This window comes from Leuciscus leuciscus (genome assembly GCF_965113295.1).
Source record: "Leuciscus leuciscus genome assembly, chromosome: 3".
Lineage (NCBI taxonomy): Eukaryota > Metazoa > Chordata > Actinopteri > Cypriniformes > Leuciscidae > Leuciscus > Leuciscus leuciscus.
The window spans coordinates 60,591,679-60,619,293 of NC_138727.1; the positions used below are offsets into that span (position 1 = coordinate 60,591,679).

At 40.6% G+C, this 27,615-nt stretch overlaps 2 protein-coding genes across 2 annotated transcripts in view; both read left to right on the forward strand.

The window, feature by feature from the left end:
* LOC309493668 (polymeric immunoglobulin receptor-like) overlaps positions 1 to 27,615 on the forward strand; it is a 282,931-nt gene that overhangs the window by 176,420 nt on the left and 78,896 nt on the right. The gene's annotated exons all lie outside the window — the stretch shown is intronic.
* LOC309493864 (CMRF35-like molecule 8) overlaps positions 21,268 to 27,615 on the forward strand; it is a 46,239-nt gene continuing 39,891 nt past the window's right edge. Inside the window, exon 1 of the mRNA XM_082163139.1 lies at positions 21,268 to 21,511. The gene's annotated coding sequence lies outside the window, so the exon portion shown is untranslated. The remainder of the gene's footprint in view (positions 21,512 to 27,615) is intronic.

The window sequence follows — 27,615 nt, forward strand, 5'->3', positions numbered from 1 at the left end:
ATTTTTGAAAATGTCTTAGATCTTTCAGTGGTTATAATTTCAAGTTATGGGGTCCACCTCCTTCAAGTCCCAAAAATGTGCATGCATCCTTCACAAAAGTAATCCATCTGGCTCCAGGGGGATAAACGAAGGCCTTCTGAGGGTAATCCGCGCGGTTTTGTTGTAAAAATATACATATTTAAAACTTTATAAATGAAAATAACTGGCTTCCGGCAACAGTCGACGCGCGTTCACGGGAGATGGATGCCGGCGTATGACGTAGGACGTAGCGTAGGAACCGAGACCAGGTGGTGAACCTGCAAGCGCTGCCCTCGGAGGAGTTTCCTCGCAGTGTTTCAGGACCTCAGACCAGCTCTTTGTCTGTCATGGTGGGAAGCTGAAGGGAAAGGCTCTCTCCAAGCAAAGGTTGTCTCACTGGTTAGTGGACGCCATTGCTTGGCTACCAGCAGCAAGGTCGACCGTGCCCCCTTGGTGTGACGGCCCACTCCACTCGGAGTGTGGCCTCCTCTTGGGCTCTAGCGCATGGCGCCTCGCTAACAGACATCTGCAGAGCTGCAGGCTGGGCGACACCTAACACATTCGCGAGATTCCACAATCTTTCCACAAAGAGAATCCACAAAGAATGGAGCCAGTTTCTTCTCATGTACTCGCTTCAACCAGCCGGTACTAGATTCTGCTCAGGTGTCTTCGCTTGCTCGCCATTCCTCTCCATGGGCGGGATACGTGTGATTATTCTCCTCAGGTGAGCCTCCCCGCAGGCCCTGAGTTCCTCCAGCGCTGTTGACACCAACGCCAGAGTTATGCCACCGGCAGCTTTCGCGCTTGGCTAGGTGCCTCCATGTGCATGGTTCCCCCTCTGGGCGACCTCCACGTGTGTATTTCCACTGTAAGCCTCTCTGAGCATGTGTCTCTCCCTCGGCAATCCACCTTGCCACCCCTGGGGTTGAAATATCTCCCCCCACCCCCAATAATTGCATATTTCCACTGAGACTTCCCAGTGTACCTTGGTATTCCTGTGTTAAGTAGGACTCCTTCGTCCGTGCCAGTCTCACGACAGGGAGCTCAGACTTACACAGGGCACTGGAAGACAGCCGAGGTGGTGTGATTAGACTGGGAACCCCATTCGTCGTCACTGACGTAACCCGTAGTGACCACGAAAGGGAACGGAGACGTTACGTCTCCTCTGTACCGCTGGAACGCCAGAGTTCAGTCTCGGCTCCTCAGCGAAGAATCATATCTGCATGTTGCCAGCGTACTTCCTTATATACCCACGAGGTGGGGCGGAGTTATGCTATGCATATTCCGCAGACCCATGGCATTTTCTTGCCATTGGCTCGTTTTGTATACTCGAAGGTGAGAGGCTTTCTAAGCGAAACCCCATTCGTCTTCACTGACGTAACAGTTTTACAGTTACTCCATTATTAATACCGTTTATAATGCACATAATGGACAGCTAAAGTGGGCGTGTCTAGAGCGACTGGCCACTCAAGAAGTCCTATGATGATCAAGTGTGAACATCCTCAATACAAAACCAAGCCAAAATACATCTTTAAAGAATCAGCTTCATGGAACTTATTGCTTTTATAAATATCTGCTCACTACAGAAGTCTCATCTGTTCAAATAAAATTATTTATGATTTGTTGATTTATGTAATGTTGCATTGAAGGTCACTTATCCAGCATCATAAGACATTTCTGAAGTGTAATTTGATGTTGTTGATGACAGAAGATAATCTGGACAGACTGTGAATGTGTTTGAGTATCGTGATGAATCTCTGAAGAATCTCTGTCCGTGGTGCTGAACACCTGAACGACTCTCTTCCACCAGCAGGAGATCAGACTCACATTTTACTCTTGAAAATATGCTCAGCTGTTTTTCTCTGGCTGTTGACAGTGTTTTATGATTTATGGAGTGATAAAAAAAGAGAAATCCAAAACACCCTCTTTAAAGGGGTCATATGATGCCATTTTTGTACAAGCTAATATGATTATTTAGATCTAAATTAAAAGTTTGTAATATACTTTAATAAAAAATTGTAAGAAAACACTAATTTTACCTGGTCAAAAACAGCTCTGTTTTCAGCATGCCGTTTAAGTGTGTAACCGCATTAATACTGCATTAACATTAGCTCAAATTATATAAAGGGAATTTTAATAATCAATCAGGAATATGATTAATATATATCACATATTACAAATACATTAAATTATCGAAGCTGAAAATAGATTGATTGTATATATGAATGATTACCACCACGGGTTATGGTTCGTCATTAATACATCAAAAGTCTTATTACAGATCGATTGTATGAGATAACTTTAATGGAATTAATTTAGTTATCGAACAATCTGTTTGTCCAGCAAACGGCCGTAAGATTAACTTATCAACTTCTCAATAAAGTTATCACTTCTTATAATTCCAGGAAAATTTGTTTCTGGCCATGGAAATCATTCTCCTGTCCTTATAAAATTTAGGTTACTGAAATAGTAACAAATCGTAAAGCTTTGTAGCTAGGATCAACAAATCAGGGACTTTCCGTAATGCGAGCAGACAGACAGAATCAATCGAGGATATATTGGATTTTAATAATTGAACTAATAATACATCGAACTACAGTTACACATGGAATACATGTATATACAACAGAAACAAACGAACGAAAACATTACCACATGAACACGAATTAAGAGAGGATGAGAGAGAGAGAGAGTAAGAGAGGGTAAGAGAGTGAGAGAGAATGAGAGAGTGAGGATGAGCGAGAGAAAGTGAAAGCAAAATGTCAGGATGACAATTTTCACAGTTAACTCTTGAAAGACACCAAGATTACAATGCTCAAAAGCGGACACAGCCTTAGGTTTAAAATGAAGGTTCGATACTTGCATTAAAGTCTTTGTGTGACTGCGAAGGCAGCGTGCGTGTGTTCCTTTAAGAGCGGAGCGTGCTCTCTCGTTCTTCCGGAGCAAACGGAGTTCGCGGTAAATTCAAATGGCGCTTTTCCACTGCATGGTATGGCTCGGTTCGGCTCGGTACGGTTCGACTCGGCACGGAACGGTTCGGCTCGCTTCGCTTTTCCACTGCGTGGTACGACTCGGCTCGGTACGGCATGGTTCGGTTCGCTTTAGCTCGGTTGCTTTTCCACTGCAGTTAGTACCGCTTCAAAGTGGGTGTGACTGATCGTTATATAGTTGCCGTCTCTACTGCCATGACATCATCATATTAAATGCGAATTTTTCATTCCGGGTTTCCCCATCCGCTCCTCGGCAACCAACGAGAGGAACGTCTGCACCTCGTCCACTGACCACGATTCAGCCATTTCTTTTTTTTAAGTTTATACTATTTTTTTGAAGCAAATACTTTTAAAACAGGCGCTACAGCGTTGGCTGTTGTCTACTGGCTATTTAAATCTAGCGGGTTTAGTGTCTCGTGTTGTAAATACAATGACGCTGGTAGTGATGATTCTGTCTGACCAATCAGTGATCTGCAGTGTTTCCACGTCACATTTTAGTATCGGTACGGTACGCTTGGAACCTCAACAGAGGTGGTACCATTTAAAGCGAGCCGAAGCGAGCCGTACCGTACCGTACCATGCAGTGGAAATGCGTCATAAGTGAGCTGTACTGAACCGAGCTGTACCGTACCATGCAGTGGAAAAGCGCCAAAGCGTGCCGTACCGAACCGAGCCGTACCGTACCATGCAGTGGAAAAGAGTCTCTTTAAAGTTGAAGTTGCCGGTTACGTTCGCTTCACTGAACGTAGGAAAAGGTCCGAAGACGAAAATAAAAAAGAAGATTTAAAGAAAAGGAAAGAAAAGAAAAACGGAGAAAAACTCCCTAAGGAGTTATGAAAACCGGGAACCTCTCTCTGATGAAGTGCTCTGGGAGAAACTTTCTGTGTCAGTCTCTTATGGAGAGGATGGGTTCACGCCTCTGTTCGTGCGAACAACTAATGACCGTCCAAGAATCTGAAGCGGGAAAAGCTTCCTTTGTCCTGTCAGACGGTTCATCTACATAGTTTATGACGGCTTTTAGAACTCGTCATTTCTAACCAGACAGATGGTACACACAGAATAATACATTTTACTGTAATCTCCTATGTATGAGTGGCTCAGTCAAACTGACACGGTTACAGAGATACCAAGCACGGCAGGTACAGCAGGTGGGACTACAAAGTTATATAAGATATGCGTATTATAAGCATTTAAAGTTCATTACATGACTAGAAAAATCATGGCTATGCTACTGTAACATGGGAAAACATGCAACACACCAAAAATATCATAAACCTTTAGAAATGCCTTTATATGATGAGTTTAAAGAAACGTCTCTCTGCGTGTGTGTGTGTGTGTGTGTGTGTGTGTATTGGAATGTCTGTGTGTGTGTGTGGAAGGTTTGGGTCACAGAAAAAGTCCATATCTATCCTGTGGATCTCTTTGAAGCTCACCACAGGGGGGGTTTGGGTGTTGGTTTTAGGTCCTGGAGTGTACGATTGTCTCTGGAGAGGATCGCAGAGTCGTAAAAGGTGTCAGAAAACAATCTGCTGGCACCAGGCTGGTCATTTAGTTTGCAGAGAATTCTGATTTACATGCATGAGTTCGGAGGCTAAAAGGCTTTGGGTTTCAGAAGGAATGTGCTCAGAAAACACAGAGTCAGAATTGTTAATTCAAAACAAATGAAAGAATGATTCATAGCCCAGTCGTTACAAGTGCATGTGTCTTTAAATTAGGGATTTAATTAGGGGTGGAACGGTACATGTATTCGTACTGAACGTACGTTCGGTGCATGGATTTACACAGAGAATACACGGTATAAAAATAAATAAAATGTATCATTATACGCGCGCGGTGCGTCCTATTCGCTTTGGACGGGCGAATGGATTCAAACTGTTCAAGCATCGAACTAGACGCGATAGACGCGAATTTGACGCTCTATTCGTGTTTGGTGTGAATGCAGCAAAATGAACAGGCTGCGATGTCAAGATTGCAATGCTGGAATGTGTGTGTGTCAGAGAGAGAGAGGCACGGGCGCGATCGAACAGTGGAAACATAAAAACATACTCCGTCATTTTCATACAAGACATCATTAAAACTGCAAAAAGTGTTTAGCCTACTTATATTTGTGTAAAACACAACATTGTGCTTTTGTCAAACTGTAAACTCTTGTCAAACTGTAACTGCCACCCAACCAAACCAAAAACCACACACACACACACACACACACACACACACACACACACACACACACACACACACACACACACACACACACACAATGTTTAAAAGCAAAAATGATCTCATGTTTTGGACATTCATCATATTGCATTGGTTTTCATTTCTTGTCCTAAAACAGAGCACTAATCTGTTTATTTGTGTGTGTGTGTGTGGGGTGTGGGGGATTTTTCTATTGTTTTTAATGTTTTTCAAGGTTTCGGGGGCTTTTGTGGTCCTTAACGTGGTCAAAAACTCTTGAAACTTTGCACACAGGTCAGAACCCACGGCCATCAGGGCCGGGCTGAAGCTGGTACCCGGGCGTGGCAGGGAGGCTCAACAGCGCCCCCTTGAACGGGATCTGGAAAACTTGATCCATATATCAAACACGCTTGCATGAATTAATATGAAACTCGGTACACTTATAGATCTCATCGGGCCGAACAACTTTCCCTCGGTCAAGTTTTACGCCAGCCCAACAGGAAGTCGGCTATTATGGGTTGTTTGGAAAACGCTTGCTGTGGAATTTGAAACACTCCTCCTAGAGAATTAATTAAATCGCCTCCTAACTCGGTCAGCATGAAGTCAAGACATTGAGGATGCTAAATTGCGGCTGGATTTTTGATATCTCGAACGGTTTGGCCATGGCGAGGAAACGAATTTATGGCGAGAAAAGAGAAAAACGAAGTGTTATAACTTCTGCATACATTAACTGATCTTGATGAAACTTCAGCAGTGTGTTAGTGGTAAGAGGCCGATCAGATGGATGTAACTATTGTGAGTCAAAGTTATAGCGCCACCAACTGGCAGCAGGAAGTGTGTCACTTTCAAAATGCTTTTGACAAAAGTGAGGGGGGTTAGTTTAGTACATTAGTACACAAATCAGTACGTATATTGGTCTCATCGAGCCGGACAACTTTCTAATTTACAGTCATTAGCTCCAAACAATAGGAAGTCAGATATTTTGGTTTGAATGTGGATTTCTTTGCAAAATCAGCCTCTGAATTTTTACCCACTCCTCTTGAGTGGTTTATTTTATTCCCATCAAACTATTTCAACATGATGAAAATACATTAAAGATGCTAAATTGTGTACGGATAGTAAATATCTCAAACGGTTTTGCTATGGCGAGGGATTAAAGTAATGTCAAAAAAGGAAACACTAAAAGCCCAATATCTTCTAAAAATTTTATTCTACACCATTTATTTCTATATAAAATTATAAAAATATCAGAACTAAACCCATTTTATTCTAATTTTAAAAAGATTTTTATTCTATTTTTATTCTAAGTTTAAAAACAGTAAAGTAAAAAAAAATCAAGTCATACATAGGGCTATACTGCCCTCTTGTGTTCAAAATCAGGTAGGCCAATTGGATCTATATAAAAAATATACTACGATGTGTGACACCGCAGGGGGCTTTTGAATCGCTAACTTAACAACGAAAGTAAAATATGTTTGTCTGCACAGACATTGATAATGGTGCAGAGTAGAGCGAGTGTTTTCAATGAATTCCTATGGAAGTTGGAATGAAATAAAAAACGTTCAGATCTCTGTTTTAGAAATGCTCCTATAAAATACTCCATTTGCATATTTAAACATACCATTTCAGAAAACTTGTAATACAAAATAATCTTATTGTACTGTTATTAATCATGTCCTTTGTTCTCTGTTTGTCCTTGGACTTTGTTATACTTCCTGTTTCCTGTTCTGTCGGCCATCTTTGTAGTCCTCTTGTAGTTTCTCATGTTGGTTTCAGGTGTGTCGTTAGCTCGATTTCTTGTTAAGCTTGTTAGCCCCTGTGTATATACATGTTTGGAGTTGGAGGGCTATAGAAGTCTTCCCACTGTCTACCTCTCAGTCTCCAGGCCCTTTTCCACTACACAAGCCTGGCCCTCAATTCCTTCCCAAATTCACCACCCTCCTGGACTTTTGTTTTTTTGTGGAGCGTCTAGAATCCTGTCCTTAAGAGGGGCTCTTTCATGTGTTCTTTGTGTTTGTCCCTGGAATTGTACTTCTGTTTTCTATTCTGTCAGTCATATCTCACTGTGATATGAATTATATTCATCAATCAGAAACCTGCACTTATAGTTGCAATGTGAACCGATGCTGTTTCCATAGATGTCACTGTTAACTGAAGCACATGTGAAGCATTAGTTTCACTTCCCACTTTATTGAAAAAAAACTTAAAAAAAGATTCCTACACTGAAGTGAAGCTGAAGATTTTAACAGGTGAGTAACTGAGACCCTCAAACTCATGATGATCTCCACAACATCACACACATAATGACAGTAATAATAATGAACACCTCTAGATGCTAATAGACCAGATAAAATGAAAAACCAAACTCTTCAAAATAAAGGTTCCGCAATTTTTTCCCCCCAGGATTCCATGGTTGAAGGTTCTTTATGAAACCATAAATTACAATTAAGAGCCTTTATTTTTATTTTTTAACATTTTTCCATGGACTCTTATTATATTCAATTTGTTCCTTATTTCATTTCCTGTGCTTATGTTCTGTTTCCCTTGGTTTCCATGGTTTTTGATTATTCCCACATCGGTTTCAGTTTTAGGTCATTATGTGTGTGATATATAGTTTGTTCCTTATAGCTTGTTTGATGAATCATTGTGTTAATAAAAACCTCAACTTTATTCTCTACTGGACCGAACCGTGAGATTTATTAAGCATTGTTTTGCTGATAACAGAAAGCATGTTTTCATAGTTTTTTCAGTAGTAAATAATGTCATCACAACATTTTCTTCTGACTGCACTGCAAATCAAATGCTTATTATAATATTTAAATGAACACCATCACAATTTATTATATTCATAATGCCATTTATTGCCAGGATTTGTTAGATTTGTATTCACACACTGTAAAAAAAACAAAAAGAATGTTTAACTTCAATAATACTGTAAAAACAGCAAATCAAGAGCAGCTGTGAAACAGATCTTTACTGTAATCTACTTTACAGTGTTACTGTAATAATATCATGCACTGAATTACAAACTGTTAACTCGTTTCATTTGAGGAAACTGATTGTCAACTGCCATTTAATATTTATACTGTGTTAGTAATGTACATTACTGAGTATATTAGTATATTAGACATATTTAAGTAAAAAAAAAAAAAGGTTCTTAAGGGCGCTTTCACACTGGCAGTTTAGTGCGGACCGGGGCACGGTTCGCATGAAAAATCGCTAATGTGAACGCTGTCATCGGACCCGGGTGCGCACTAGAGTACCGAACCCGAGACTACCTGGAGGAGGTGGTCTGAGCTCGGTTGCTCCCGAACCGTGGCGCGGTTCGCGTTAATGTGCAAGCAACACGGACTCGGGTGCGCGCTTGTTCAGGAAGTATAGTATCCCGCGCATGCGTATCACTGTCGATATCATTGTTTCCTCACACACGACAACCATGAGTGGCAGGGGAACGTTGTGGGACACTGAAGAGGTGATGTCTCTCACTATGTTGTGCATAATAGCACCAAAAAAACAGACAAATTACAGCTATGCTCAGTCGAGTTGTATTATCCATGCATTTTCCGTGTGCGTTTGCGATGACGTAAGATCACAGCAAACGCACCTGGGTTCGATACAACTAATTGAGTGTGAAACCAGACCAACGCTGCGGGGGGCGCCGGGAACGAGCGCACTCGGGTTCGGACCGCAGCAAACGAACCCAGTGGAAAAACGCCCTTAAACATAAATTTAACTCAAACCTCCTGCAGATTACTGTTAGTTAACAACACACGCATGTGCTAAAGTCCTTAGCAAAGAGATCATCACATCAGCAACACTTTAAATCCTGCAAACAGTTTCATGACGCTCAGAAGTCGGCACTGTGTGGTTTTGTGTGTGAAACATGTCTGATGGTTGAATAATGTGTGAAAGACATCAGCGTCTGTGAGAAAGGGGAAGTGAAGGATCTGTGAGTGGAGAAAGAAAGAAAACACTGTTTGTGACACTGAGTTTTCTGTGTTTTAGAGACAAACCGTCACAGAACAACATCATCATCATGGTTTAATTCTCCAGCGATCACATCTGCGTCTCCTGTAACAGGTACAAACACACTCTGAAACACACTCATCTGTGTCTGTGGTTGAGATGGTGACTCTCTGGTGTTTTCAGGCTCTCCTCTGACGGTCAGTGTGTGTGTGTGTGTGCTTCTGATCATCACTGGACTCGTGTTAGTGACAGTGACTCTCGTCAGGAGGCGTCGCTCTCACAGTAAAACTCATTCTTCCGTCTTTACTCTCTTTAAAAGGACTTTTTAAACTGATACATTCACATTTGTATAGACCTTTTTATTTCCCCTTTTGTTCATGCAATAACTCCAGCTTGTTTGTTCAATTGTTCTTGTCTTTGACAGATCCGTCGTCCAAAAGATCTCAAGTCACACCAGGAAACAATGAAGAGGTTTGTAGAATTACTGTGATTGGAAAAAAAAAGTTTGTTTTGATCATTAATGAGAATGAATTACATTACCTGATGATTTAAAGACTGAGGATCTCCAGAACTGTGTTAAATATTCCAATTATTATTAAATACATAAATGTTTTGTCTCCCTTCAGGTTTCTCACGCTGGTTGTGATCACAAAGAGATTAAAGACGCCCAGAGAGAATTACCCACAAACCCCTCTGATTCCTCTGCTACAGTTGAGAAAGGCACTGGTGACTCTCAGCGCTGCATCACATCTGCTGAGGATCTGAATTACGCAGTGGTGAATTTCCACAAGAAATCTGACTGTCCTGACAGTGTCAGTTTCAGGAATAATCAGGATTACAGTGAATACGCTGCTGTCAATCATCTCACGACAGCAGATAAACTGATGCATTTACAGTAAATATACAGACTGATTCACAGTAAACAGGGTCTAAACTGAGCACCATATGAGACACGTACTGTATAAACATTGTATTTATCAAATGTAGATTTCCTAGTTTCCCAGTTTGTCTGATTAATGATCCCATTCACCTGTTCTGTTCATTATCTCATTATTTCTCCATGTTATTTAAGCCCGGTGTTCCCTGTGTTCATTGTTCGGTGTCGTCACAGTTATGTGTTTGTGTTTCCCCGTTATTCTCTTGTATTCATTGGACTTTTGGATTAAAGACTATTTTGTTTGAATCTTCGTCATAGTCTTTCAAACAAGTTTCAAATATTCTTACTCCATGACCATTAAATGTATGTATCACCATGATCAGCGTCATCGTCGCTTCACTGTCATTCATAAACCCTCTCCTGTGGCCTCATGGGTAAAGTGTCCATCACATTCACACTTCAGGATCTCACTGGAAGTAGTAGGTCATCTGGAGACTTTTCACCTTCTGGTTTTTGGAATATTTAATCGAACACTGGAGGTGTTTTTGTGTGTTTGTGTGATGAACAGGCAGTTTTTTCCGTCCAGCTCAAAGCCACAGAAAACATGTGAAGGTTGAGGGTCTCAGTTCAGTTTAATTAAACACACTTACTCAGGAAACCCACAGAGAGACACATGACACTGAACAGAGAGACAGAAGATGAACAGAAGACAATACAGACTAACAGCTGATCATTCACTAATTCACCTTCAACATTTACTTAAAGTGATGCATTGAGGAAAAGACTGAAAAATGTTTATGATCTACAAATTAGTGTGATTTGACAATTTTACTTTTCAGATCAAACTAAATAAAAACAATGAGTTCACAAATCAATAATAATAATAATAATAATACATTTATTTTTTATAGCGCTTTTCATGACACTCAAAGACGCTTTACAGTTAATTGGTTTACATTGTAAGAAAAACTAAAACAGTAAACAAACAAGGTATATAGACAGGGTTACATGGATAACAAAAATATAAGAAGGACCAAGGACAAGCAGAAGCAAAGCAAGAGAGGAGACGATGTAAGGGATGAAGATGAAGAACCGGGAAAATCTGTTAACAGGGAAAAGCAAGCTCAAAGAGGTGAGTTTTGAGGGCCTGTTTGAAGGATGTTAAGGTGCTTGACTGTTTGATGTGGTCAGGGAGGGCGTTCCAGAGGGTAGGTGCAGCAGCGGAGAAGGCTCTGTCTCCCCAGGTCCGGTGCTTAGTTCTGATGGTCTTGAGTGTGTCAGCACCAACGGACCTGAGGAGGCGGGCGTGAGTGTGGCGGGTTAGTAGGCCGGAGAGGTATGGAGGGGCAAGGTTGTTAAGGGCTTTGTATGTGAGGAGAAGTATTTTGAAGTTGATCCTGTATTTGACTGGGAGCCAGTGGAGGTTGTAGAGGACAGGGGTGATATGTTCGCGGCGGCGGGTGGAGGTGAGAAGGCGGGCAGCTGAGTTCTGTACATATTGAAGTTTATCAATGGTTTTGTTTGGTAGTCCGTAAAGAATGCTGTTGCAATAGTCCAATCTGGAGGTGATAAGGGCATGGATGAGTGATTTAGCTGCAATGGTAGACAGGGAGGGACGTAGCCGTGCAATGTTACGGAGGTGAAAGAAGGCAATTTTGGTGATGTGGTTGACATGTGGTACAAAGGAGAGGGTAGGATCGAAGATGGTTCCAAGGTTGCGGATGTAGGTGGAAGTGGTGACATTGGAGCCGTCGATGTTGAGGGAAAATGTCTGGGCATGTTGGGTGAGGGAGTTAGGACCAATTATGAGAATCTCAGAGATGACAGAGATTGACAGAGATTGACAGTGACAGAGATTGACAGACATTTGTATTGTTTATGTTGGTAAATTTACACCAATACCACTTTAAACAAGCGACTACTTCGGGTTTTAATGTAGTTTTGCTGTATTTTATTTGGATGCACATTATCATCATTACATTCTCTATGGCTAAGTATCATAGTGTCATCTTTATATGGCAGTAAGAGTAATATATAGTTTGCTTTTCGGAATTCAGCTTAACATATTTGTCAGCCTAGACAGAGATGTGATGAATGTGAAATGTTTCTAATGTTGTGTTTGTGATATTATGTGTGTGATTATAATCAAACAGATGATAAACAGTGGAATTAAGAGTCTGTACATTCATGTTTAAATGTTTACAAGAACGTTTTGAAGCAAACAAAACTTCTCGGTTACATATGTAACCCTCGTTCTCTGAGGGAGGGAACAGAGACGTAGTCGACGTGTTGACTGATTGGGATCACGCTTTGGGAGCCTATCATCTTCGAGTATTGTTAAAATGAGCCAATGTACATTGGCGTGCGTGAATTGCATCTCACGCTCCGCCCCGCAGCGTGGGTATAAATACAGAAGTGGATGTACGCACCAGTTGTTTTTCGTGCCGAGCGGACCCTGGTCAGCGGTGGTCCAGCAATAGTAACGATGGGTCTACGACTCTGTTCCCTCCTTCAGGGAAAGAAGGTTACATACGTAACCGAGATGTTCCCTTTCTGTCGTTCGTCGACTGATTGGGATCCCTATTAAAATGCCATTAGTGCTGCCACCTTCCAGTGCCCAGACAAAAGGCTCCTGACCCTCCCGCATATTGAGGCGGAGATAGGACAGGGCTTAGGCCAGGGAAGTCACTGCTGTTCCACAAGATCACTGGGAAAGTGTTAACCTTTCATTGGAAGGCATACGCTGCGGAAGCCACATCCACAGTAGGGAGGTAACATGTGGAGAATAACAGTTAACCGGTTGCATCTCCCCCCTGTTATCGGCTGGAGCCACCTCAGTGACATTCCATATGTCGTACTATACCCTTTCTCACTTCTATGTAGCACTGAGCGGACATGTCCTGGTGAGGAACGTGTGGACCAAGTCCACCTCCAAACCGGAAAAGAGACCTTCAGTCCATAGACGAATTTACTCTTCTCCATTTGACCTGAAGACCCAACTGGCTCGAAGGGAGGAATTTGTACTGAGACTTTGACCCCTCAACGCAAGGGCACAGGGCACAGGAAGGGCACAGGATGGCCTGCGTTGCAGAAGGGTAGAGATCTGAAGTACGCGTCCTTCAGGTTGAATGCTGCAGACCAATCTTGGGGACCGAGCACTGGGAATGAGTTTCTGTGTTTGTAACCTGAATGGAAGCTTAAAAAAGGGCCAGAATCAAGAGCCACAGAACCAAGATGGTTGTAGCTCACCTTTACTTGAGTACAATGAAGTGCTGGCAACTTTCAGAAGCCGACTTTCATATCGGCTGGAGGAACGGCTCAATCGCATCCTTCGCCAGTAGGAATGTGATGACCGTCCGCACGACAGACGCACATTCAGAAACACTGAAGTGTAACGAATAGCGCTAAGCATGGCCGGCACCTGACGAACTAAATCGTCTAGCCGAGTCTGCTGGCACGGAGGAACCGGCTGGATCGGTCGGGAGAACCATCTAATGCTTCAACGGACCAACGCAGGGGGACCAGGGGTACCACAGACATACTCAGAGTGAGGCAGCGAGGTAGAGAACAGGGACCGAAGGCGGCCCTAAGCGGGGTCTGAGTGTGTAGTGCAACACTTATCTGTCTCTACATGGCAGCAGAGAGTACATGAGAAGGCATGACCGGGTCCTCGAACTGCACTAACTGACTGGTGACACAAGAGGTAGCTGAGGGGTGCAAGGCTTTGCAGGGTCGCACACCGCCAGACTGGCCCTCTTGGGACTCAGGAACATAGGAACTGCTCTTTCTTTGAAGTGTGGGTACCGCCAGCTCCGTGTTTTGGGAGCTAGCGGCAGAACAGACACACACACAAACAAAGAGGGAGGGAGTGGATCGGTGACCAATTCCAAGAGCATCCTCCTCCATCCCTGAGAGGCCAGCTCAGGAACGCTTTCGCTATCTCTTGCCACCTGGCTTGGCAGCGCTTGGCAGCGCCTGGAGCACGCTGGGCGTCCCTACTGTGGCCGGCTCTATGCTGAGGCCTGGCTGGAGGCTGCTGCGGAGGCCCAATGGTAGCGGCGGCAGGGGGACACCCTTGGCGACGAGCAGGCAGAGGAACTGCCACCAGTGGCAGGGTGGTGGCAGAGGCGAGCCGCCGGGGCAGGATGTGCCGGATGGCCTCCGTCTGCGCTTGGGTGGCAGAGAACTGTTGGGCGCAGCTCTCCACCATGTCGCAGATCAGCCCAACCTGGGAAATTGGGGAGACCAGGAACCAAACCTTGTCCGCATCCGCCATATCAACCAGGCTGAGCCAACGATAGCGCTCCTGGACCACTAATGTAGACATCGCCAGACCGATCGGGTGGAACGGCATCCTTTTTTTTATTTTATTTTTTAAGATGCAAACGCACCCGTGTTGCTCTTTCAGGAAATGGGACCCATCACCAGTGCTGGAGCACACAGGGGAATGACCGTGGCAACACTGAACAGTGAACTGAAACAGTGAAGCACTCACTTTTCCGCCCTCTAACCAGCCGTCAACAAACACAAAAATGTGATGCTGTTAAAACAGCAGTTGAGAGCTCAAAGCTCGCAATCACCGCTGCACTCGCTCCTAGAAGAACACAGACACACTCGCTCGTTGTAAACAACAGCACTCTTCAGAGAAATCAACGCTGATCGGTTCCGAAGTGAAAGACAAGTGGTGTGTGCATCCGCTTCCGTGTTTATACCCGCGCTGTGGGGCGGAGCGCGAGATGCAATTCACATTGGCTCATTTAAACAATACTCGAAGATGACAGGCTCCCTAAACGTAATCCCAATCAGTTGACACGTCGACTTTTTGTTAGTAAAAATCAAAAGTGTGTATTTCAGAAACATGATCTTTAGCCCAGTATTTTTTCTTTACTTAGATAAAGAGATTTGTTTGTAAATGTCTTTGTGTTTGCAGGGTTGTTTAAAACTGAAAACTGTGGTCAGTTAAAGATCAACAGCATGAGATGTTCTTCAGCTTGTGGTTTTCTTTTGCTCTATTTATCTTCTGTGGGTCAAACCCAGAAACCCTTCAGCCTCCTGTATGTATGATAAGAACAGGATGTTTATCTCAGTATCGATGGGCACAGACTTTCCACTCCATAAAACATAATGTGCATTTGTTTAATATATGAAAAATAAAAAATAAAAATATTTATAATATATCACAGCTCTCCCTTCAAAAAGATTTAATCAGGTCATCTGTAATATTTGCTAGAGGGAAGTGAAATCTCAAAACTATTTTTGCTAATAAGTTCAACCAAATGCAGTCATAAATTGAGCGCAGCATTAGTTCAGGAAGGCAGCGTGTTGTGTGTGTATGGACAGTAGCAAGTCTCCGTACTTGCTCTACAGCAGAAGCAGTGTAGCAGATCTATTCCACTAAGGCCAAACATATTAACACTGTCATATCCATTACCATGCCAATCACTCCGAGAGTTATCATGACAGAAGTACAGTTCTTTTTGAGAGTAAACAGAGGTTTAGATGTTGATGTTTTATTGAAAATGTTTGGTCACCATTAGAGATTCTCGAGATTGACTGGTGTGCAGTCAAAAGTTTGCATTTTCAGACACCCAAAACGCTGCTGTCGTGTAAATGAACGGCCAAAAAGCACAAAAAATTTCACATTTTTAGTTGAAAATGGTGTCGTGTAAACAGCCGCTAAGACTAAGGCTGGAAGTCAGTTGTAGTTCTTGTTGCTTCTCTTTCCTTCAGTGATTCTGCTTGTTATTATCAGGTGTTCATCACTAATGCTCAATCATCACTCAATTAATCAATGAGCGATGTTAATTTAACACCGGGGAATTTACTGTGCTCCTAAAAACTGTTTTCTATTTTCCATATGATCCATGTAAAGCTGCTTTGAAACAATCTGAACTGCATAACTTGCTTCATAAATAAAGCTGACTTCACTAGACTGCTGATAAAGATGTCAAAAACCAAAGTATACAATGCATTTTTTCCCCCAGAGTCTCAGGAAGATTAAGCTGTTTCATAAAGACATGAAATCAATCAAGATGTTTCGGTATAGAGGGAATCAGCCTTTGTAACTTTGTAGCATTTTCATTATGCTTTGTTGTTTTAACCTTTTATTTTAATTCATTTTAATCTTGAAAGTGTCTTGTAAATTTACTGAGGCCACCTATAGACACATTACATGTAGATTATACTGTCGCCCTCTAGAGGAAGATTTGAATAATGCAGATTAATTATGTTCAGTGTCATTTGTCATTTGTCCTTCTATAGAGAAGATGAAGCCTGTATGAGCTCTCAGTATCAGACACTGTAACCTCCACTAGGTGGCGCTCTTTCAGTGTGATTAATGTAATATTCAGTCAGTGCTGATGGTGGGAGGAGCCAGTAAAGCTGATCATTACTGATAAAGAGCTGAAGAAAGAGGAAGGAACTAAAGCAGACAGATGTAGAGACAGAGAGATTCACACCGAGAACATTCAGCATAAAGAAGACTGAACTCAACTCACAATGAAGATCCTGCTCATCTTCTTCACTTTCTCCCTGATCTCAGGTCAGAGCTTTTCTCTTTCATCACTGCAGTAATGATGCTGTTTTCTGTTCATGAGGTTTCTGATCACAGTATCAATCTGATTGACAGGTGCAGTGAGATGCGTCAGTGTCACTGGATATTCTGGAGGAAGTCTTCTTGTTGATTCACAGAAGACTTGGTTCAGTAACTCTACTAAATATATGCACAAATTATCTGAGTGTAAAACTATATTGTATGATGAGAAACATGCATGGATTAAGGAAGGACGATTCACACTGTTTCAAAACAACGTGCAAAATCTCATGATCTACATCAGAGAACTGAACCAACATGATGCTGGAAGATACCAGATTAGAGTTGAAGGCCAGTGGTCCATCAATATGACTTTGAATGTGGAAGAAGGTCGGCCATTTTAAGATCGAAGTTTTTGTGTAGTAAAACTACTGATAATTTCAAAGCTTTTATATTCATAAAATATATTTATTTCTTATTTAATTTTTTATAACAGATTCCTGTTGTAACGTGTCAAAGAGAGTGATGGTGAATATTGGAGAAACTGCAACCTTCAGCAGTGAATATTCACAGAATCATATTAATGATCCTAAGATCATATTCAAAGAAGGAAAAGACTCTATTGAGACGATGATTAACAGCACATGGAAGAAGAACAGGAGATTCAGTTTCTCTGATGACAGACATTATAAACTCATGACTGTGAGAATTACTGCTGTGACTCCAGATGATGGAGGAGTTTATTTATGTGGAGTTTGGATCAACAGACACTCGTTCAGTTACTCCATTATTAATACTGTTCATCTACGTATTAGTAAGTGCAACAAACTCTCAATCAAATCTGGCAAAAAATTACAATTTGTCTTTGTGGTTTAATGATATTTGTGACTGACAGCTAAAGTGGGCGTGTCTAGAGCGACTGGCCACTCAGGAGGTCGTATGATGATCAAGTGTGAACATCCTCAACACAAAACCAAGTCAAAATACATCTGTAAAGAATCAGATGGATGTTCAGAGAGGAAGAATCATTGTAAATATATTTCTTCTGCTTTAAATGTATTTTTTCCTGCTTTACAGATGCAAAGTTTGTGACTAAATCTGCTCATCTTGGTGAAGAAGTCAACATCACCTGTCAGATCCCAGAGGGACATGACGTTAAGTTCTGCAAAGAGATTGATGATCACATCTGCCAGACATTGAGCACATCTGCAGTGACAGAAATGAGTCCTTCATCTGAGAGAAATGAAGAGAGAGTTTTTACAGTGAGCATCAGTAATGTGAGCGTGAGTGATGCTGGAGTTTACTGGTGTGGAGCAGAAACCAGAGACACACATTTGACTTTCATCTCCCTGACCAACAAAATTCAGCTCAACCTCTTCAGTGAGTGAATTCAGATGATTTCATTGTAGTAAATACAGTATATTCAGAATCATGTGTGTTAAATGTCTGTGTTTGTTTGCAGTGGCTCCAGTAGTGAGACGTGAAGGAGAATCTGCTGAGATCTTCTGCCCTTATGATTCAATCTATAAATCAAAGTCAAAGTCTCTCTGTAAGGGGAAGTGCTCCACTAGAGATAGAAATACTGTGAGAGAAGAGAAAGAGACCAAGACTGACAGATTGACTCTGAATGATGACGTCACTGCAAGTGTCTTCACTGGGACCATCACTGGACTGACAGCAGAGGATGCTGGGAAATACTGGTGTGCAGTGACATTAGAGAGAGACGTGAATTATCTTTACACTCATCTGATCGTCATCATGAACGAGGGTGAGGAAGGTTTATACATCTGAATATGTGAAACTATGGCTGTGAATTGATGTTCTTATATTTCTAATATTTCCAGAGCTGAACTTGACTAAGTATGAAGGAGACGACGTGTCAATCCAGTGCAAACATCATGATGAACATCAGAAATGCTTCTGCAAAGCACATGAACCCTCCATGTGTGTGAAGGATGGAGTTTCATTGGAGACGATCAGAGATGATCGATTCTCTTTCAGTGATGAAGCTTCTACTGGAGTCTTTACTGTAAACATCACTGATCTGAGAGAAGAGGATTCTGGGATATACTGGTGTGGATCTCACATCATCACTAAAGTCACTATCACTGTCAAAAAGGGTAAGAACGTTTATTTTAATTGCATTGTCTGAGGGTCAGATTTAAATATTCAGTTATCAGCACTTGAACAATCACTCAGGGGCGGATCTACCAGAGTGACATTGAGAAGGTCATTCTATAGTGATCATGGACCGTTGAGCAAAGGTGGGCTTTTGGAGCAATGATGTGTCTGGACCTTGGAACAGAGAACAAGAACATGGAAGACCAGGTGGCCATGACAGGACAAGCAGAGATGGAGACCATCAAAGTGGAGCCACTGGGTAGTAGATGACCACCACCTCAGTAGAGCAGGAGACCACCATGGTGGATTTGGTGGATTGGGAGGCCATGGCGCAGCAGAAACATGGATGTCCTCCTTGGCTGTGACAGGACAGACAGGGAGTTTGGAGGCGGCCTCTTTAGCCTTGGCAGGGAGCACAGATTGTTCACAGTTGGCCTCCTTGGTCTTAACAGGTTAGGCAGAGGGTTCAGGAGCAGACGCTGCAACCTCGAGAGGATCTGTAGTAGACGTCGCCACCTCTGGGAGAGTGTGTAGTGGATACAAGTGGTGGTGACTACAAGAAGCACCGTAGACAGAGGAATGATCTCAGGAACCACCAGACTTAGACTTGGGACAACCGGTCTTATTATCACCCCAGCTAACAGACTTTTGTTATAAGAACGTTCTCCAAATATTCAGTGTTGGTTCTGGGAACATAAAAAAAAATCCAAAGGGACGTTAAATGGACGTGTTTTAAAAGGTTTAATGTCCTCAAACGTTCTTTCAACTTAATTTTGATTTAAAATTCAGCATTAAAGGAAAGTTGATTTCTAACATTCCAAGAACATAAAAATGTCCAGTTTCCTTAATGTTACTAGAATGTTATTTAAAGGTTAGTGTGATGTTCCTGAAACATTCTTTCAAACATATTTCGAAAGAGTAATAAGAACACAAACTACAACTTTATTCAGACACACTTTATTCAGACACAGCCTTAGATGAACTGAAGATAAAAGACATTAACTCTCTCAAGATCTGATTAAACAACTCCACAAACAGCATTACCAGCTTCACTTATTACTAACCAGACTGACTTTATTTCTGTCATACATCTACAGAAGATCTTATTGAGAATTAACAGAGGTTTAGATGTTGATGTCTTACCGAAAATGTTTTGTTTGAGGTCACCATCATGGAGATCAGTGTTTGCTTAAGTTGGGCTCTTGACCATTGACTTTCATTAAGTTGGTGCTTTATCAGCAGTTGCAGGTGTTTATAAAATCAAGCACCTAGGTATGCAGACGCTTCTACTAACATTTGTGAAAGAACGGGTCACTCTCAGGAGCTCAGTGAATTCAAGCGTGGTACCGTGATAGGTTTTCACCTGTGCAATAAGTCCATTTGTGATATTTCCTCACTACTAAATATTCCACAGTCAACTGTTAGTGGTATCATAACAAAGTTAGCAAAGCAACTGGGAACAACAGCAACTCAGCCACAAAGTGGATGGCCACGTAAAATCACAGAGTGGGATCAGTGCATGCAGTGACAGTGCGCAGAAGTCACCAACTTTCAGCAGAGTCAATAGCTACAGACTTCCAAAGTTCGTGTGGCCTTCAGATTAGCTCACAAACAGTGCGTAGAGAGCTTCATGGAATGGGTTTTGAGTCTGAGTTTGCTGGTTGCCAGGAGAACGGTACTTGCCTGAGTGCATTGTGCCAAGTGTAAAGTTTGGTGGAGGGGGATTTATGGTGTGGGGTTGTTTTTCAGGGGTTGGGCTTGGCCACTGAGTTCCAGTGAAAGGAGAACTTAATGTTTGGGCAAAACCAAGACATTTTGAACAATTTCATGCTCCCAACTTTGTGGGAACAGTTTGGGGATGTTCTTGTTCCAACATGACTGTGCACCAGTGCACAAATCAAGGTCCATAAAGACATGGATGAGCGAGTTTGGTGTGGAGGAACTTGACTGGCCTGACTGGGAGTCCTGACCTCAACCCAACCTTTGGGATGAATTAGAGCGGAGACTGCGAGCCGGGCCTTCTCGTTCAACATCAGTGTCTGACCTCACAAATGCACTTCTAGAAGAATGGTCAAACATTCCCATAAACACACTCCTAAACCTTGTGGAGCCTTCCCAGAAGAGTTGAAGCTGTTATAGCTGCAAAGGGTGGGCCAACTCCATATTAACCCCCTGAGGTCTACGGTATCGCCGGCGATACCAGCTCGCTTTTTTTTTGTCAATGTAAAAGAAACTCATAAATACTCTGTTGACTTTGATTTTCCATAGGAGTTTCATACATCAATCGATTCTGTTAAATGTGTATTATTTTTGTGTATACTCACAATAAAAACAAAGTGTTGTGCTTTTTGCCAAATAAAGAAAAATAAACACGAAGCGAGTTCTGCCTTCTCTCTGCCAGTGAAGTCCATTCTGAAACGCGTCCGAAAATGAACAATAACTGAGCGAATACTCAGTCAAACAGGCATACAGACACACAGGCATGAAGCTTGAATTTTCTTCTTTTAAATGAAGTAATTTATATAAAAAACAAATATTCTAATCTTGTGAAATCTGTATTAAAAGAGAGCGATTCCAGTCGAGCTCATCTCATCTCATTACGTTATAATCGGCCCCGCCCACGGAGAGCGCGCGCTATTCAAACGCAAATGACTGAGACGATCCCATACAAACTGTGAACGCCCACATATCAGCTCGAGAAAACACATCAAGTTTATTCAGATAAGTGTAGTTGTCTACACTGTCTCGCAGCGCTGTGAGGAATAATAATAATGGAAAACTTACCTCAGAAGTGCTGGTATTTCGAGGAGCAACGGATGGAATAATGTAGTAAGTTTTTTTTTTTCATTCTCAAGTAAATCGCGTTTCTGTGTGAATGAATGAACGAAAGAGATGCGCTGTTTACCACAACTCGCAAAAAGACGGTTTAAATTTGAATTGCGTTTCTGTGTGTGAATAAATGATCTGCTTTTAGCAAACTATTTAGCTATACTGAGTAAAATCGATTGAAATATGTTGAAATAAAATGTATTTGTATAAGCAACGTATTAAACTGCAAATTAACATTTATATTCCTTATAATAAAAACGAAAGACCTATTTTACAGACATATGAAAGACAACATTTCGTTGATTAGTTTTGGATAGATTACACATTTTTACTGTAAAATATCTGCCACCTCAAATAAGCTTTTGTTTGCCAATTTTTGCTAATATGTTAAATATAGTATGTTTTGTCAATGTAGGCTATATTCGAAGTTTGAAATATGTATGATAAAATGTATACTTTAGTTTTTACAAAGAAAGATTACACTTCAATTGTTGTTGTAATTGTAACCTTTTTAATAAAAAAATATATATTTACAAGGTAGATGTAAACAAATTTTAAAAGGTAAATATAAGCATTTTCTTTAAATAATTTTTATTGTGTTTTATTATTGACAAATTTGGGGAGAGGATACATATTCCAAAACTGAAAATACAGTATGAGAATTAACTGCACAATTAATAGACATGTTTTCCTTGGATATTATACAATTTGCAAGCAAAATTTGTGAAAAAAAAAAAAATTGACATGCTTCCAACTGTGAACCAATTTGGTAGAATATATATATATATATATATATATATATATATATATATATATATATATATATATATATATATATATATATACTGTATATATATTGCTCTTGCATTCTTTCTTGTGGCTATAGGTGACACACCTGAATGAATGGCTCATTAAGTATGCGGGCCCCATTGTCTCCTGAGGTGTGAACCACTACATATGCATGATGCTGTTGAATGGTTGACGCCCCTTGCGCATATTGCCTTTACAAACAAAAAGTGTTTTACAAGATTTAAATCAATGTATTGTGTTATGTGAATGATAAGGGCAGGATGATTTTCACATCATTTTGAAGAAAAAATTCTAGGCAAAGACATCAATTAGTCAAAAGTCTTATTGACACGTATTTAGTATGTGATTTGTGGCCTTATTTCAGAAACTTTAGTTTTTAGTTTTTTCAATAACCATGCATAAACATTATTCTCTCAAAAATACAAACATGTACATGCATGTTGCTCACATATTATGGTAGCCCTGTTTGTGCTAAATAGAGTGTAATTATACCTTTGCCATTAATATGTTTATAAGCAACTGAAAAAAGCACAAATGTCAGGGCATGTCAGAACATCTCAAGGACCCCAAAAACCCCTCAGACCTCAGAGGGTTAAACCCTACGGATCAGGAATGGGATGTCATTAAAATTCATGTGCATGTAAAGGCAGACATCCCAAAACTTTTAGCAATATAGTGTGTTTCATTTATATCAAATGTTTGTACTTAAAATTGTTGAATATGTATTATCCATAAGTGTTAAAACAGACATTTATGTTGGATAGAAAAGGGCTGAAATTAAATGTCATACATTTGAATATTTGTGTATTATTGTAATCCTGTACATCTCTGTGTGTGTTTGTGTTTTATTTTCAGGTTTCTCCATGATCATCATTATTTGTGTGTGTGTGAGTCTGCTGCTGATTGGTGGATTCACTCTGACTGTGTGTAAATTAAGATGCAAGAGACGAGGTTTGATCATTTATTATCTGTTGAAATAAATTTATAATTAAAGTTATTTGAGTTTCTCTGTTCTGCTTCAATCTGCAACAGTAAAATCTCAATGAGTTTCTGTCTCAGATGCTGCTGTTCGTCTCCAGTGTGACGTTGATCTAGTTTTTCTGTCTTACTGATTGATTTTTTTTTTTTTTTTTTGCAATTAGGAAGAACCTCGACATCAGACAAGAAAAAGACAAATGCAATGGTGAGTTACATGTGTGTGTGTGTTTGTATAAATGTTGTGCCTATAATATGTTTTCTCTTTTTAAAATACATTTCATCCATGTTCAGTCATCATGTGCAGACACCAGACGTGATTCCCTCTCAGATCCTGGATCAGCTCAGATTAACAGTCATGATGAACTACCCACAATCCTCTCTGATGAGCTCCTGTACGCGTCTGTCAGTTTCCAGAAGCATGAAGAGTCTCTCAGTGAAGCTTCAGTCACTGTCAGCTTTACTCTGATTACGGCAGGGTCAGTCGCCGCACGAGACTCAACTAACTCACTTATAACAGATCACAGATCATCACTGGTTACACCAGCATTTGCTTATGCTTAAAGTTTGCTGATAAAATCCCTTGTTGTATTGATGTTGTATTGATCAAGGTTGTTCAGTACAGTGAGTTGAATAATGAGAGATTTCAAATTTCTACAGCTGATCATGTTGTTTCTTTTACGTGTTTAAGGGTATTTAGTTCAGTTGGAGCTTTTGTTTTGCAACCTGGCATTTATACAATATGAGAGCCTGCACAGCGACAGGAGACACACATGAACCCCTGCAGTCACATTTTGAGCTTGTTTTCTGTGCATGCATGTCTGTGTTTCTAATGCCTAGTTCACACTACATGATTTTAAGCCCGATTTAAGCCCGATTTGCAAGTTAACGAGCTCGCCAACAGGTCAGGCTGTAATCGCGTGCAAATCTGCGGGTGATCCGCGCTCGCCAATCTTTGAGTGTGAAATACTTAACGACGCATCAAAACCCCTCGCTGACACATCGCCGACGCGTCGCCGACGCCAGAAAAATATCTAGCATGCCAAATATCTGGAATTGTCGGCCGACTCGATAGCCTGTGGTGTCACGTGTCGCGACGAGCAACAGCCAATGATCATCTTGTTATGATATTACAAAAGCCCTTTGTATTTGTAACCATCGTTGCCAAACCACAACAGGCAGCTGCTTTTTCATTATAATGTTTTACTCACTTCCAAATCTCTATCTGACAGACAATCCCTGCTGCCCGCGTGTGCTTATCCATCCGTTCACCCATATTCTTTTTTTTTCTTCTTTTTTTTCTTTCGGGGTTCTAAACAGATCATTGCACAAACAATATAGGCCTATATATATATATATATATATATATATATATATATATAGGCCTATATTGTTTGTGCAATGATCTGTTTAGAACCCCGAAAGAAAAAAAAGAAGAAAAAAAAAGAATATGGGTGAACGGATGGAACGGATGGATATATATATGGGGTGTGCGTGTGCCGGTTTCAGAATTGGTGTGACGGTTATGACGTGAGTCAAATGACATAACTCATCGGTTATTATATTGCCTATTTCCTTTTTATTTTATAAATAGGCCTACATGCAATTGGTTGATGAAACATTTATTAAAATTAAGATACAATTTGTACAAAACGAAATTCGTTTTAAATAAATTATTTCTACAAAGCAAAGTGGTAAAAATCATGTCTCACGATTTACAAAACAAAACTTCATTAAGTGGTAAAAACCCAATATAGCATCTTATGATCCTATCTTTTATTACAATTGTTTTTGAGCTAAAATGTAATACACATCATATATACACACTGTATATGTTTCTTTTATCAAACATGTGTAAAAGCAATTTTCAGAGATTAATAAAAACAGCATCAAATGTGTAAGAAACTTTCAAGAGGCAAAAACTGTTTTAAAGAGAAAAGGTTTATTCTTTGAGGATTCTTTTCACAGCCGCAGCCACCCAGATGTGAAACAGAATGACCTAGTGGACTCAAATGAACATAGACATTTTATACAGGTTTCTGACATTCTTGACTCCTCCTTTCCCAGTTTCTGTAAATTTCCGTAAAGACATCTTATATCTCAAGCTGGTATGGACTGATTTCTACCCCCCCCCGGGCAGGTCATGCTGTTCTTTGTTCCTGAGAAGCCAAAAGGCCTTCATTTACAATCTAAATGACCTCCTGCTTTCATGTCCCTTCAGCTGTAAGAGACCCTCACAGAAAACATATGACTAAATGATATTAACAGTTTGGAAACGATAATTTTTTCCATCACAATATTCCTTCTCTTTATCATTCTCTGATAAACAACATAGAAAAAATTCACTCTTGTTTCCTAATCAAACCCATTATACTGTTAAATCTTTGAGAATAGAATTAATTCAAGTCTTAATTCAAGAACAGTTATACCCTTCATGTCTGATTTTTTTTGTATACCTGATCACTCTACTTGAACTTTGAAAGAAATACGATTTATTTTTTTTAAAAGTAAAAAGCTTGTAACAAATAAATAAGCATTTTGTCTGAAACCGGGCTAAAAATGAACAAACATTGTTATCGCATTTTCCTGGTTGAGAACCAGACCCTCAGTCATCCCAGACATAGCTCAAAGCATATAGTAAGAAAAACGTAAATGATTATAATTGCAACTTCCGTCACTCGTACCATCTGCATATTTTGTTCATCCCTAGGATAGACTGTACCCATTAATAAAAAAATTATCAGAATAACACATACAATCATAACACTATGTATTTGTATATGTAGCTTTTTCAATTAATCACAATATTTTGTCAGGAAATGGTTTTACTTCTAAAGCTATATTTAATTAAAATCTATTTAATAAAATCTAACCCGAAAAGTTTTATAATTTGATCATTCGTTGTTCGAAATTATCCCTGACTTTTCCATTACATACCGTCTTTTTTCTTATCACCATACTTCACATTAATTAATAGATCTTCTACCTCAAAACACATTTTTCTTTGCACAAGTCAAATTATTAGATTTATATCAATACTAAGCCCTAATTTGATTCAATCAAATAAAAATCACAAAACTTTTCTTCAACCATTAATTGGTCAACATTTTCTCCAGATATGTTGATCATCTCGTTGCCTCATGGACGTTCCATCTTCACCAATATGACACTTTGCATGCCGTAGAGAGGATTTTTCCAACGTTGGCGGGGTAGATAGTTTCTAGCACATATCATTGATCCCCCACTTTATTCTTTGCGTTTGGCGTTTTGGGTTGCTGACGTTGGTTGGTGTGGTTAAGGTCAGATGCTTCGACCCAGGTCTAACACTCTCCAATCATTTTCAAATCCTTACAAGATTTTCCCTTAGATCACGATCGCACCCCCACTGGAATGAGTCGTCCCTTTGGTGTGACCTGTGAAATTTTCAACCTGAAACATATCACCGGATAATTTCTTGCTCATTGAATAGCACTCAGGGTCCTTTTCCCCTGAAAAACACTCAACCCACGTTGCTCATGTTAACAAAACAATACAGAATCAGTTCTGTTTGGTTCAATCCGTTCTGACATCCTGCAAAATGAAAAAAATGTTAAGTTATGCGCTGCGCAAGGTATGGCACCTTTCTGCCACTTTGCTCATGCCATGCGCAAAGTCTGCCTCTTCTGTAAAGAAAAACAAATGTTGAGGTTATTGTCACATAGTTTTCTTTTGTCTGCTGTGCTGCCACATCTGCTCCGGCGTTTCCTGTCGAAACAATTCTTGTTATTAGCACACTTAAAATACAAACAATGCACACAATTAAACCCAATGTCCTCCCAACATTTATCTTCCCACCTGTGCGATGGCTTTCAGCAAATGTGAACCCCTTAGTAAACCAGATCTGGCTGGTTAAGACAAATAAAGTTCTTCTAACCCCTCCTGGACTTTCCTGAATGCAAATGGTCCTTCTGATCCCCTGAAGAGTTGAAAGGCTCTTATCTGACCACCAGTGGGTTCCCCCTGGACTTTTACTGTCCTTACATACCGATGAGGTCAAAGCTAGATAACCTCTCAGCCTGCTGTGAAGACAGTGGGTTTAGCCCCCCCTGTGAGGCCGAAATGTCTTTGTTTGTGGCCTGAATACAAATTATCCATACTAAAAAGTTCAAAGACTCATCTGACCACTTGTTTTACTGTGCGTTCTCTTGTTCCCGCCACGAGCATATTCATCCTCCTCTTTATGCACGACACTCATCTCGTGCATAAATTTAACGTAATAAAATTCTCTTACTTTTATCAGACGCTTTTGTCCATAGTGACTTCCATTTCAAGGTACACAT